At 41.5% G+C, this 14,184-nt stretch overlaps 1 protein-coding gene across 2 annotated transcripts in view; it reads right to left on the bottom strand.

Annotated features, from left to right (window-relative positions):
* The window catches only part of TAFA2 (TAFA chemokine like family member 2), a 351,512-nt gene extending 337,597 nt beyond the window's left edge, over positions 1 to 13,915 (bottom strand). For both annotated transcript variants that reach the window (XM_088478132.1, XM_088478131.1), the window contains exon 1: positions 13,345 to 13,915. The gene's annotated coding sequence lies outside the window, so the exon portion shown is untranslated. The remainder of the gene's footprint in view (positions 1 to 13,344) is intronic.
* Positions 13,916 to 14,184: the final 269 nt, after the last annotated feature.

The raw sequence follows: 14,184 nt of genomic DNA, 5'->3' as shown, positions 1-14,184 counted from the left end.
ATTTCTATGAAAGTAAAACAGTTGAGAACCTATCTTGATTGCATGAGTGAAGTTTGATAGTTATTAGGGAATCGTGCTGTTTCATCATAAAATTTGGAGCATAACATTTCCAAGTAAACAATATCTGTCAGTGGCCTGTAGAACAGTGCTGGTTTTGCTAGAGTTGCATAACTGCTTTTATTTTATATTTATATAATAACAGAACATGTCCCAAACAGAAAGTGTATCTAACCCACCTGTGCTTGTAGAGATAGGGCAAGCCAGCTGCATGGAATCCCTCCAATAAATATTAACCTGTGCCTGGATTTGTCTGTGCACGGCCGGATGCCTCTCATTAGGGATACCTGGGATCCAGGGTTGAATAGCAACTGTAAAACCCTAAACAGTAAGTGACTGGAAACTCAGAGGTGGTACTTATAATGCTACTTGAGTCCCTGTATAATGGAATCCTTAAGAATACAGTCAAATGAGTATTTGAGCATACAGATGTAACACGTATCTCTTAAATAAACAATAAAATCAATGACTAGTCTCATGGTCACTATGGCTCTTTACAAAGGCAGATTAAAATTGAGGGGCAGATTAAAAGAGAGGGGCCTGATTTCAGCCTCCGTGAAGGCCCCCTATCTTTATGGCACATTTGCCATTAATCTCTGGCACTCTACCACTGTCTATTACGCAAGTGCTGATCCCAAGGAACATGGCACCTATGCCATTTTACCGGTAATTGCTCTACTTTGCATGCACAAATCTTTGGGAAAATGGCATCTGACACATTTTCCTAATGATTTGTGCACGCCGGTGGACAAGTAACTATTGTCTATGGGTGCAGGGTGTGAGCCCCCTGAAGCTAGGGGCCCATGTGCACTGTATACCCTGCACCCATTATACAGTAGATACAACCATGGTTATTTGATCAATAACACACCAGTACCCCTGATGTATAATGGAGTGGTTAGGTTTATTGCAGTGTCCCCTACACAGCCATTTGTCTAAAGGTGCCCATACACGATGTGATATAGCAGCCGATCTGACGGATTGGTACGATATCGCTGCTACCATGTGTGGGCATGATATCGGCTAGTGCAGTGTAAATGTCGGCATACTATGTGGCTGTTTTAAATGTTAACATTTTGTCAATGTAACATTCATGATTCACTCTCTAATTCTTGTCTAAGTTTGCCATATCTGCTTTTGTATCTCTTTAAATTTTGTTAATTGGAATTGAATTGGAACAGATGAAGAATATTTTTTAAAGGTTGAAGAATATGTATTATTATCCTTCCTGAATGAGTTATGCTGTGGTGGGTATTAAAACAAGTGTTAATAGGATGACGAGCTGAAATGTCAGTGAGCCTGATTGAAAGGCACACACACAGCCCTATATCTATTACAAGAGATAAGGCTGAAAACAGATGAATCTCTGTATAGCCCACAATCCTTTCCATGTGCCATTGACACTGGAACAATCACAACTAAATGTCTGTGTTGGAATTCTGTTGTACAACTCTAGCTGTGTCTAATTATGTTGCCTGAGATGTTATGTGATAGTATATTACTAGTAATAGAGAACTTCAGCCTCTGAACCCGTCACAAGCCTGTTTCATTCTTTTCCTGTACAAAGGGTTCACAAGGCCATTAGACTTCATTATGTAGAAGCGCAACACAACTATAACAGTGTGCTACATGGTCAATATGGGCAGAAACTGTTGCTGTGAGGTGGATTAAGAGACCCTTACACAATAGTCTAGTGCAGCCCCCTGTATAACAGGTAATTAAATTTGAAGGTAGGAGAGAGAAAGGGCAGTGGGAATAAAGGAAAATAATTTGTACCATGGGAAGATAGAGTAACTTTGCTAAGTACTTGTTAAGTCAGGTGCAGCAAGGATATATCATTACATTTATAGAGAAAGGGTTGTTTTGGGGTTGTGAATGGGAACAAAGAGAGAGCCCCAGAACCAGCTACCAAGTGATACAGCTGCATCCATTGTATACAGCAAAACAAAAATAAAGAAACAATTTGCAAAACCTCATTAGCATATGCCACAATAGTATAGCTTGTGTGTTGTTTTGTTTTTATTTCTTTCATGTCTGACATGAAAGAACATTTGTAAAACAATTTTCTCTGATAAAAAACAGGTTTGCAGATATAGTTAATGCAAACACAGCAAGATATTGTGCAGCTGAGCCCTGCATCTAGCTTATGGAAAATGAACAGAGCAGCAGGAGATGAATGATTGGTCAAGGACTATAGACAGAAACAGTTTAGGGAAAAACAGATGTAACAATGCAGTAGAAATATGTGCATGGGAATACAAATACTGAGGCTGGTCCAGAGTTGTAAGGAAAATGGTCGTACAATACTTATAGGGAATGAACAATGAAAAATAGCATATTTTTAAACATATTCAGAGCTGTATGCATCTGCAGCATAGCGCCTGGGTTACTACAAGACATCATCAACAGTACTTGTACTTGCACTGTACTAGCTGAAAAACATACATCTCCTAACAGCATACTTGCCTACCCTCCTGGAATGGCCGGGAGGCTCACAAAATTCAGGTGGCACTCATGGGCCGCAGCTGCCCAATCCCCAGTAAAGTGGATTGGGTGGCACATGCAATTCACATTGACTTGCGTCATCGTGGCTCTGCCCCATGCTCCACAATGCTGGCAATCTCAGCATTGCATAGCAGGGGGAGGGGCTATAATGACGCAGTTGCGTCATCATGCCCCCTCAGACCCACCTACCTCCGCTGAGCCCAGCCCATCAAAGCCCCCAGACCCACCCGCCACAGTCATGCACCACCCCCCACAATGCCGACCTGGCTGCCTCCTCCAGAGGGAGGCAGCCAAAAGGTTGACAAGTATGCCTAACAGGTGTCATCATGCTTATGTGCTTGACTGCATGGGCCAACTTAGCATGAATTCTTCCTTATTGAATTTTGCCTATATGAGATTGCCCAGTCAACACCCCATTCTGCTTCTCCAGTCATAAGTGTAGTGCAAGATACGTTCAACTCTGCAACAGTCACACTGTATATACTCTTGAAATATATATATATATATATATATATATATATTTTCATGAGAAAGTCCCAGCACTCCATAGGCCCTAGCTGGGCAAATACCTTGCTCCAGGTGCCCTCGATGAGGCGGAGATCACTCCCCTCTATCCATTCCACAGCAAACAAAGCGGCACTCAGGAGACTTTACACTGGGGTGAAACAACGTGTTTTACTTCAACGTTTCGGGATACGGAGAACCCGTCTTCAGGAACACACAGATAAACAACATACAATGTAACAGACCTTAAATACCTGTGAATACCTGCATATGGTCTAATCAAGCACAGTCACAGGTATTTAAGGTCTGTTACATTGTATGTTATTTATCTGTGTGTTCCTGAAGACGGGTTCTCCGTATCCCAAAACGTTGAAGTAAAACACGTTGTTTCACCCCAGTGTAAAGTCTCCTGAGTGCCGCTTTGTTTGCTGTGGAATACATATATATATATATATATATATATATATATATATATATATATATATATATATATATATATATATGTTTTATTCTGGTAATATAAAGCACACCATAAATCTTTAGAGATAAAAAAATGTGAAATATAGCAGTATAATGGATAGTGTGATATTGTGGTAGAGTAGAACATAAGTTGTCAGTAACTGCTCTTGCATTGTGTTCATGGAACTAAGGGCCTGATTAAGACCCACTCGTGAGCGCTGAGCGCTCACAAGCGGGTCGATGTTGGCCCAGTGCGCATGCGCACGATGGAGGCGGCTCCGTCGCGTGCATGCGCGAGACCCGGATAGCGACGGGCAAGCTGTCGCTCCGGGTCTTGCTACAAAGGGGGCGTGCTGTCGATGTTGAGTGACAGCATGCCCCCTTTGGTGGGCGTGCTGGGGGTGTGGCTGCCCAGACGGAGGCGTTCCCATGGGAACGCCTACCATCTATGGCCGGCCCCACTGACATCACAAGTGTATGAGCAAGAAGTCCACTGGGACTTGCGGCAACGAGACCCTACCACAAGGGTCTCGTCGCAAGTTTGACAGTCGTGATGGTCTTGACCATCGCGACCATCATCCTGGCAGCTTGCACTAGCTATGGGTGGTCACCCACAGCTATGCGAGCAGCCAGGAGGCCGCTCTAAAAATACATTAGGCGGGCACTGATTCAGAGCGAGAGCTCTGAAAGAGCATCCGTCTCTGAATCAGGCCCTAAATGTGTTCACTCACCCATATGGAAAGTTGCATGCATCTTTGTGAGAGGACCACCTTATCCATACACTTGGGGCCTGATTCAGAGTTGGGAATATAGGGCCTGATTCATTACAGATCGCAGCTGCGATTATGCACGCAGTCCCGCTGCAAAAATATGCTAATGTCTGTGATCACTATCCTGTCACAGCCCAACATAAGGACGCCCACTTCCCCTTACACACATCCGGAATACCATGCAAGTCTGCAAAACCATCGGTAACATCGAGTAACATCGGAGCCTCACGCACAATTGCACAAGGTTATACTTTACTCAGAAATTGCTAAACTACCTGTACGCAATGAGAGCTCAAGCTGCATAAGGCATCGCCCCTGTAACGGCATTCAAACGCACTGGCACGCCTGAATTTCTCTGACCACCCCCCTGTCAACACCCCCAAATGGCCACTTCCTGTCAATCATTCTACAATGGGTCTGCATGGTCTCTGCAATCATAGCGCAATCGCAGCGATGCCTACGCACATGCACACTTGGATGCATACACTTGCAGAGTATGCAACAATCTGCCGTCTGCGTGCATAACTGCATGTGCAATCCATAATGAATCAGGTACAGAGTAAGATAGAGAAAGTAACTCTGTACCTGGACAAACCATGTTGCACTGCAAGGGGTGCAAATACATACTTTATTATTTTGCATGTGGGGTAAATACTGGCTGATTATGCATGTAGCCCACAAATGCTGGACAGCTCGGGACAGCTTTATTGTTACACTGCAATTTAGATGTCAGTTTGGACACACCCCTCCCAAATCTAAATCTCTCTGCACAATTTATATCTTCTCCACCTGCAGTGCAGCATGGTTTTACCAAGATGCACCGTTACTTGCTGTATCTTACTCTATTCCTAACTCTGAATCAGGCCCTTGGCTTGATACTTATCATCACCATTATCAGGGCCTGATTCAGCAAGGATCGCTGATGTGATCGCAGCAGCAAGTGCGTATGCAGTTCCGCTGTGAAATTATGCAAATGACTGCGATCGCAGTGCCGCCGCAGCACAACATAGAGATGCCCAATTCCCTTTACTCACATCCATAATACCTTGCAAGTCTGTAAAAACATCGTTACCACTGAGTACCATCGGAGCCTCACACAGGTCAGACCTCACTCACAAACTGCTAAACTTCCTGTCGGTATCTAGAGCTTAGGCTGCATATGCTGTCGCAGGGGCTTAATTATGCACGCCCCTGTAATGGAGTTGAAACGCACTGGTACGCCTGTATTTCACCGATCACTCCCCACGTCACCACCCGAAATGGTACTTCCTGTCGATCACTCTGCGATGGGTCTGATTAGTCACTGCGATCGCAGTTCCGATCACAGTGGCTGTTTCGAGCACTGCGATGCAAACACATGCGCAGAACGCAACAATTGACCAGGTGTGCACGTTTTTGCACTTGCGATCCTTGCTGAATCAGGCCCTCAGTGTGCATTTGCACCAGCCCTATCCTAGATGCAAAAGATATGCCTGAATACAGTAGTATTTATTTTTCCTGCATCCAACTCTGCATAGCTCTGAACTTAGCTTTATAGAGAATGCCCCGTTACAGCCAGGCCCATAGAAAGCCAGCCCTGGCCCTCTTACAATCGAGGGGGCATGGACTAATCATGGGAGGCATTGCCATGCCCCCTTAGGAAAAGAAAAAAAGCAAATTATTTGCTGTGGCTCTGTGCTCTGGAGAGGGGGGTGCTGTGAGCCCATCAGCCCGATGCAAATCAGGAGGGGGGGCGATCAGTGTGATTGCTGCCCTTACAGGCTAGAGGAGAGGAGACTGCTGCTGCTGTTGATCAGTGTGGTTCGGTTCTCCAAAAATCCAAATCCCCCCGAATTTCGTGAATCCGGACTGATCCGAGTTGCGGTTCTGATCTCCTGAGGAGATCCAAACAGATCCAAGTCGCGGTTCTGTTCTTCCCGTGGTTCGGAATTCAGATTTTAAATCCAAATGTTTCTTTTTTTTTAAATCCCAGATCCAAAACCAAAAACACTTGAGGGTGGTTTTGCAAAACTAAAACACGAAGATGAATCCAGATCTAAAACCAAAACACACATCTACTCCTTACATTCCCCAATCTGAATGTGCTTCCACTGCTTGCCAATACTGTCTGATGATGACTGCACATTGATGCCGCAGGTCATTTTAATGAAATGACAATTAGGGCACCACACTTGGTGATATCATCATTGTTTGTTTGTAAGGTATCACAAAATGTTACAGCACTGAGCAGTTGCTATAATAAATTATACACAAAGACAAACCACAGACAAAAACAGAAAAATTACACACAGAACATGCAAGTTGGGCATGGAATAGGTCTAGTGGGACTTTGAGTGGAGTTTCGGGTGCTAGCTGGAAGCAACCAGAGCTAGTAGTATGAGATGGAGTTAGAGTAGGCTACAGTGAAGAAGTGAGTTTTGAGAAAGATTAAAGGCCGGGGCATGACTCTGGGGTGCAAAGTTCCATAAGTGGGGAGCAGCATTGGAGAATTATTGGAGGCTGGAATGGTGAGATGCATATCAGACACAGCTCTAAGTGAATTTGAGGAAAAGTATCTTGTGACAAGATCAGACTCCCCCTCCCTACCTCTCTGTTGACAATGTCTCAATTTCCTCTGTTTCCATGTCTGATGCCTAGGTGTCACTCTTGACTCTGCCCTTTCCTTCTCCCCCACATCCAGTCCATTTTACAATCCTATAATTTTAATTTCTGCAATATTCCAGAAACAGGCTCTTCTTCACTCTGAAAGCTATTCAACTTTCATGGTAAGAGTTAAGGATTGAAAAAATTAGCACATGTTTGGAAATGGGTTGGGATAGTTGAAGAGATGAGCTAGATGTGGGGAAGCATTGGGGGAGAAACAGGTGTTGGATGGAAATGGGTTCAAAGGGGCTGATTGTTCGGCCAACCACCCCCCTCGTCACCACTCCCAAATGGCACTTCCTGTCAATCACTCTGCGATGGGTCTGAGTAGCCGCAGCGATCGCAATCCCTATTGTAGAGGCCGGTTTGTACACGCGCACTGCGATTAATACGCATGCGCAGTACGCAACAATTGGACGATTGCGTGCATCTTAGCAACTACGATCCTTGCTGAATCAGGCCCTTAATTAGTACCTCAGTCAATTCGATTTAACCATCTGGACTCAATCATGGATATCTTTAAAACCTGCCCCGTAATGGCAGAGTTTGGGAACCTCTACCATAATCTAATTACTATAGCAGTAGTTTACAGAAGTTTAATTTGATTTGTGACCTGTCTACCTAATTTCAACTAGTATTGGTAACATTAAGTATACATAAGGCACTCTGGATTTTATTACGGTTACAAAATATCTTATATCTGATTAATAGGTGATCATCAAACTACAGTAAATGCACAAGTTTTATAGATTTTACTGAAGCCAGTCTGAACAATGCACTAGAAGATAAGTTAATTATATTTTTATGAACTAGTCTATTTCTTTCCCCATCTTTGTTTTTGATATAATTTAAGAAGTCTGTGCTAATGCTTGTATTGGTGATTTGTCTTTGCAAATGGTATTCATAGATCATAAGGAACCAATGTACTGAGACAAGAGTGATAGCATCACATTATATTTCATTCCTTTGTCTTTCATTATTTAACAAACACTTCGGTGCTGAAGGGCTCAGTAAGCTCTTCCTTCCTTTTGTATTTTAATGAACAAACAGCTGCACAATAATGTGATTCAATGAGGCATTGCTAATAAAGTACTGTGCAAACAAAGACACTCACACAAAATGTTGTGCTTCTATTGCTGATGTCATCCGTCATAAGAACACTTGGTACTCTAGTTTACAGCACACTGACACATGTCTACAATCCATCAGTCAGCCACTGTACCTACTACTATGATACTGACATCTGTTTACCATTCTGCTCATGACATATTTCTTGGAAAATATTCAACATCATTTGATAATCAATCTTGTACCATCTGACTATGGTTTATTTGGTAGATAACAGAAGAGTTTTATTACTACCATATCTAAGCGAGGTTTGATTACATGACAGAGTGTTATTTTTTTTACATGACTATACAAAGTATAGGAGTGTTGCACAGAATACAAAGTTAGTCTCTCTGGCATAGAAGGGATTAAAAAGGGCAATAGAAATTGCTCATAATTGAAAACAGGATCATTATTATAATAGCTAGTGCAATTAAATAGAGGGTATAAACCATCAGAATACACCAAGCAGCCTTTTTTTACATATTATATACAAAGTATAATTAATGTAAATTTGGAATTATATTAAGTGAGGAAATAAATGGCATGGGTGTACTGATATCTGCTGTTTAACATACACAGATAATAACTATTCAATTACTTTGCACAGTTCTTATAATGTTATACTAAATTAAATTTTTGAGGCAACCATAGACACACAGACGTTGGGTGCAAGCACTAATGGTTTTGTGTCCTGAGATGACCACTTATGTGAGAACTGTCATGAAGATGTCTACAATGGATATTGTGCCCCCAAAGTGTTCACCATGCAAAGTCATGCCCAAGTACAACCTACCTGTATTTGTTTATTTTACAGTCTGCAGTAAATCACCAATGCCTTAATATTGACATTTAACCCTTATGTGACTATCATTCCAATATTAATCTGTGAAGCTGCAAAATGTTTTATTTATATTTATTGGGTAGTTGAATTTTAGATCCTTACTTTGATTCCAGTGTGACTCTAGATTTTAAAGAGCCTAAGCCACCCATACAGCAAAGGACTTTTTCCAAGGATGCGTAGTCACCTTGTTGGTAATTTAAGCATAAAGATAACACATGCATCATTTGTATATATGTATTTTAGTTACATCTTGTGCAATATGAATGAAAAGCTAGTAATACCTACTGATCTCACCATTTGACCCAGTTTCACAATGATTACATCATGGAAACCATTCAGGCATAGAGTACATCCTTTCTTTTATTACTGATGTTTAAAAGACTATTGCCATTTATTTGCTCTTATACATTTACACAAACAATTCAGAATACCAAGAACCCATATCAATATAAACAATGTTATTGCTAGAAACTTTTTATTAAACTGTTACAATATGCAAAATATGTAAAAGTCATTTATACTGCTGCTGTATTGCACTGTACCCTCTGTGTCAATGTGTTTCATATCTATGTGCTTGTGTTTGTATTTAGGGCCACACCAGAAACTGCAATTTTAAACAAAAATAAATTGGGCTATGAATGCAGGGAGCTTAGAACATGAGCTGCCATTACCTTAGGGTGGCCAGTGTAGTGCTTAGGCTAACACACCCATGTATGTATCACCTGAATGGCATATGAGAGTCCCACAACCTATATGGCAGCAGACTATCAAATCCAATATTGACTTAAGTCTTATGAAAAGGAAACATAAACTTTAAATTAAAAACATACAGTAAGTGTATTACAAAGTAGGTAACAGCAAGTATTAAAAACCCTATGGGCGGTATCCAACTAGCCCCGAATTAGTTTGGGTGCTAATGGATAGCCGTGATCGGTGAAAAACAGGGATTATCCCCATTTTTCGCCAATGTTTTTTTTTCATCCCAAAAACACATAGGACCCTCGATAAGCAGAGGGAGAGAGATAGAGAGAAAGAGAGAAATACAAAATGTTGTGCTTCTATTACTGACGTCACTCATAAGTGAGGGAGGTAAGAGAAGAAAAACATCCTACTAATGTTGCCATTTTATTCATTATCATCCCTCCTCAACAATATTCTCTCAAAAACTTGTAAGCACAGGTATACAATAGTTCACAATATTTATGTTGATAAAGACAGTACATTCTTACACAACTATCTTAAAATCTACTTAGTGGTTTTTCCAGATACAGTAATGTAATTTTCTATATGCTTAAATACATAAACATCCATATTAATACATGCACAGAACTTAATTTGGCATCAAACTAAATGTTTGCTTTGAATTTAATATAGTTGCTAAAAAGAGCTAGATAACAAGTATCATTTAGTCAATAGTAATTTACTGCTGTGAAAAGATTTTCCAGTCAAGGAAGTTAAGGAGATTGCACTGCCATAATTAGGATTTTTTTCACTTTAAGTAGGAGATTATCTGGAGATTACAATTTATGTTCAGTGTACAATACATTTTATAATTCGACTGCCAGTCTACTGACTGCATTGATACAACTTCTGCATTCTAGCTCAAGAACTAGAATAAGCCAATGAATCTGATCCATTGCTTTGTGTATACCAATGTATGCTCAAAACAAGTTTGTACAGTGATAGGAATACACTGAAAGAATAAAATATAATAATTTTTAAATAAATATACAGTTTAAGGGCCTGATGCAGAGTTCAGTTTATAGCAATTTGTGTAGCAAAAATTGCACAAACTCGCACTGCACATGCTCGCCAGAGAACTGATATGCCAATGCAGACTTGCACAAACTCGCACTGGGCATGCTCACCAAGAGAATTGATATGCCAAGGCAGACTTGCCCAAACTCGCACTGGGCATGCTCACCAAGAGCATTGATATGCCAAGGCAGACTTGCAAAAACTCGCACTGCGCATGCTCACCAAGAGCATTGATATGCCAATGCAGACTTGCACAAACTCGCACTGGGCATGCTCACCAAGAAAACTGATATGCCAATGCAGACTTGCACAAACTTGCAATGGGCATGCTCACCAAGAGAACTGACATGCCAATGCAGACTTGCAGAAACTCGCACTGCACATGCTCACCAAGAGAACTGACATGCCAATGCAGACTTGCAGAAACTCGCACTGGGCATGCTCACCAAGAGAAGTGATATGCCAATGCAGACTTGCCCAAACTCGCACTGGGCATGCTCACCAAGAGAATTGATATGCCAAGGCAGACTTGCCCAAACTCGCACTGGGCATGCTCACCAAGAGCATTGATATGCCAATGCAGACTTGCAGAAACTCGCACTGGGCATGCTCACCAAGAGAATTGATATGCCAAGGCAGACTTGCCCAAACTCGCACTGGGCATGCTCACCAAGAGCATTGATATGCCAATGCAGACTTGCAAAAACTTGCACTGCGCATGCTCACCAAGAGCATTGATATGCCAAGGCAGATTTGCACAAACTCGCACTGGGCATGCTCACCAAGAGAATTGATATGCCAAGACAGACTTGAACAAACTCGCACTATGCATGCTCACCAAGAGAACTGATATGCCAATGCAGACTTGCACAAACTCGCACTGGGCATACTCACCAAGAGAATTGATATGCCAATGCAGACTTGCACAAACTCGCACTATGCATGCTCACCAAGAGAACTGATATGCCAATGCAGACTTGCACAAACTCGCACTGGGCATGCTCACCAAGAGAACTGATATGCCACTGCAGACTTGCACAAACTCGCACTGGGCATGCTCACCAAGAGAACTGACATGCCAATGCAGACTTGCAGAAACTCGCACTGGGCATGCTCACCAAGAGAATTGATATGCCAATGCAGACTTGCAGAAACTCGCACTGGGCATGCTCACCAAGAGAATTGATATGCCAATGCAGACTTGCAGAAACTCGCACTATGCATGCTCACCAATAGAACTGATATGCCAATGCAGACTTGCACAAACTCGCACTGGGCATGCTCACCAAGAGAACTGACATGCCAACCAGACTTGCAGAAACTCGCACTGGGCATGCTCACCAAGAGAATTGATATGCCAATGCAGACTTGCACAATTCTAGCACTTGTGCCTCCTTATAACTGAAGAGGCGGGAAAGGGAAAAAACGGTCTTACAGAAGCAGAGGTAGATTGTGTTCATGGAAATATGGCTCATTCAGAACTGCAGAAACACATGTATAGGCCTCTTAGGATGCATAGAGGGAGATGTACTAAGCCTTGGGTAGAGATAAAGTGGAGATAGAAAAGTACCAACCAATCAGCTCCCCATATATTATCTTTTCTTGTAGAGAGCAAATGCAAATATGTCTCATGATGATGACTTGGTATAAACCAGGCTCAATGCCGATGCAGCAATGCATTGCTGGGTACTTCTTGTGATGTGTATTTCTCTGCATGTGGGTAGAACTATGCTACTTTTGTGTGCACTTTATTTATGCCCATTATGAAAACATCTCAGCCTAAGTCCCTAAGATGCTGTATAGTCACTTGGAAGACCATCTATGCAAGTTATTTCCAAAAGAAAAGTTTCTTTATATGACAAAAAACAAAATATGCACCATACAATAAATTAAAGTAAAAATAAATATTGAAAATGACTATTAATTTACTGATGTCAGTAGTAAGAAATATAGTATAACTTGAATGTAGTAAATAAATAACCATTAGCTAACACTGAATGAAAGCAATACTGTACATTATCATATTAAAGTCCAGTAAACAATATTACCATTACACTCAAATGTAACAGCCAAATTCTCCATTACGATAAAAGTCAATAACAAGTATTCACTAACAGCTTTTTCAGCTTGCACACTGACATATTGAGTAATGCAAATATCAGATTCACTTAGAGGTGTTTATTAAACCACAAAGCACGAAGGGATGGAAACTCACAAAATATTGTATTTGCCACTGTCAAAGTAAATACACCCTGTCAGTATAGGGAATGGTGCCATTAAAGCCACTCTTTCTCTTAATTAATATCTGTACTCTGAACTCCATCTGCTACAGTGTCACATTCTGCAGGAGGCCAGCTCTGTTCCAGCATTAATTATCTAAAATCGTGCCCAAATTATCGATAACCTAGAACATAAAGTAACCACCTACAATCAAATAAGACCAAAGCATACTAATCAAGAGCAAACATGCATTGCAATGCACCATGTATTACTGTAACCCATTTAGCTGTTGTACCATAAGCATAGTTATTTACATTAATATTTTACTTTAAGAAAAAGGCTTAGACTTTTCGTACGCGGCCACAAAAGTCACAATGCTGACATGCTGTCCTTAGAAGATGTTAAAGACAACAAACAGAAAGATATGGAGAAGGTATCCCCAATTTCCTTACTACAGCGCTGGGGAAACTGACCTACCTGCTTTCAAGTTGACAGCTGCAGACGCCTTTTAGGTCCAGAGTGCTGAAGCAAGTCTTATCTCCGCAGCATGCTGAAACCCCAATATACTGTAACATCCATCCGCAGACTGTTTAATCTTCCGTCAAAATATGTTTTCAGTTTTAATATGAGAAATAGAAATGCTGGTTCTGTAATCAGTCAATAAATCACGTCTATGCAAAAGAAAGAAGAGTGTTTTGTTGCAGGCTCCTCACCTGTCCAGCCCCAGAAGCTGCCACACACGTGTACTACAGACGATATCCTGACACAAAGTCCTATTGCAGCAATATCACTGTTATCTTATTCGACATCTGGTGTGTTCTGTTCAGCCGTTTACATGTTGTTTTTGCTTTGATCCTCCTGGGAAAAATAATTAGAGATACTAGCATCCACCTGCAGCACTATTCCCAGCTCTATGGTATGGATAGGAGGAGTGCCTGTGTAGGTGTCTCTGGGAAGCTAGGTGTGGAAAGTCCTGGCACAAGGTGATTCATGCAGTGAACAGAGAATTGCAATATTTGTACCTCACATTCACAGTGCAGACATCATTAGTTCCATTTGTGTGGTTCCAGTTTCTTACCTTTCTCTGAAAGAATTTCACCAAGAACTATTGTAACCTCCAGAAACATTTGTGGACAGCATGTCTAGGAGTTGGTAAATAGTACAAACCGATCCAGCACACACAGATGAGGGGGGAGGAGAGCTAGTCTTAAACAGAATACAAATATATCATATGACTATCACTTGGCAGCATATTGTACATTCATCGAGCTAAAACACATTAACTAGCAGTCTGACAAATCTACCAGCACAGCAATT

Source organism: Taudactylus pleione, unplaced genomic scaffold (genome assembly GCF_031769625.1).
Source record: "Taudactylus pleione unplaced genomic scaffold, aTauple2 ptg000207l, whole genome shotgun sequence".
Classification (NCBI taxonomy): Eukaryota; Metazoa; Chordata; class Amphibia; order Anura; family Myobatrachidae; genus Taudactylus; species Taudactylus pleione.
This window is presented reverse-complemented; position numbering and strand designations above follow the sequence as displayed.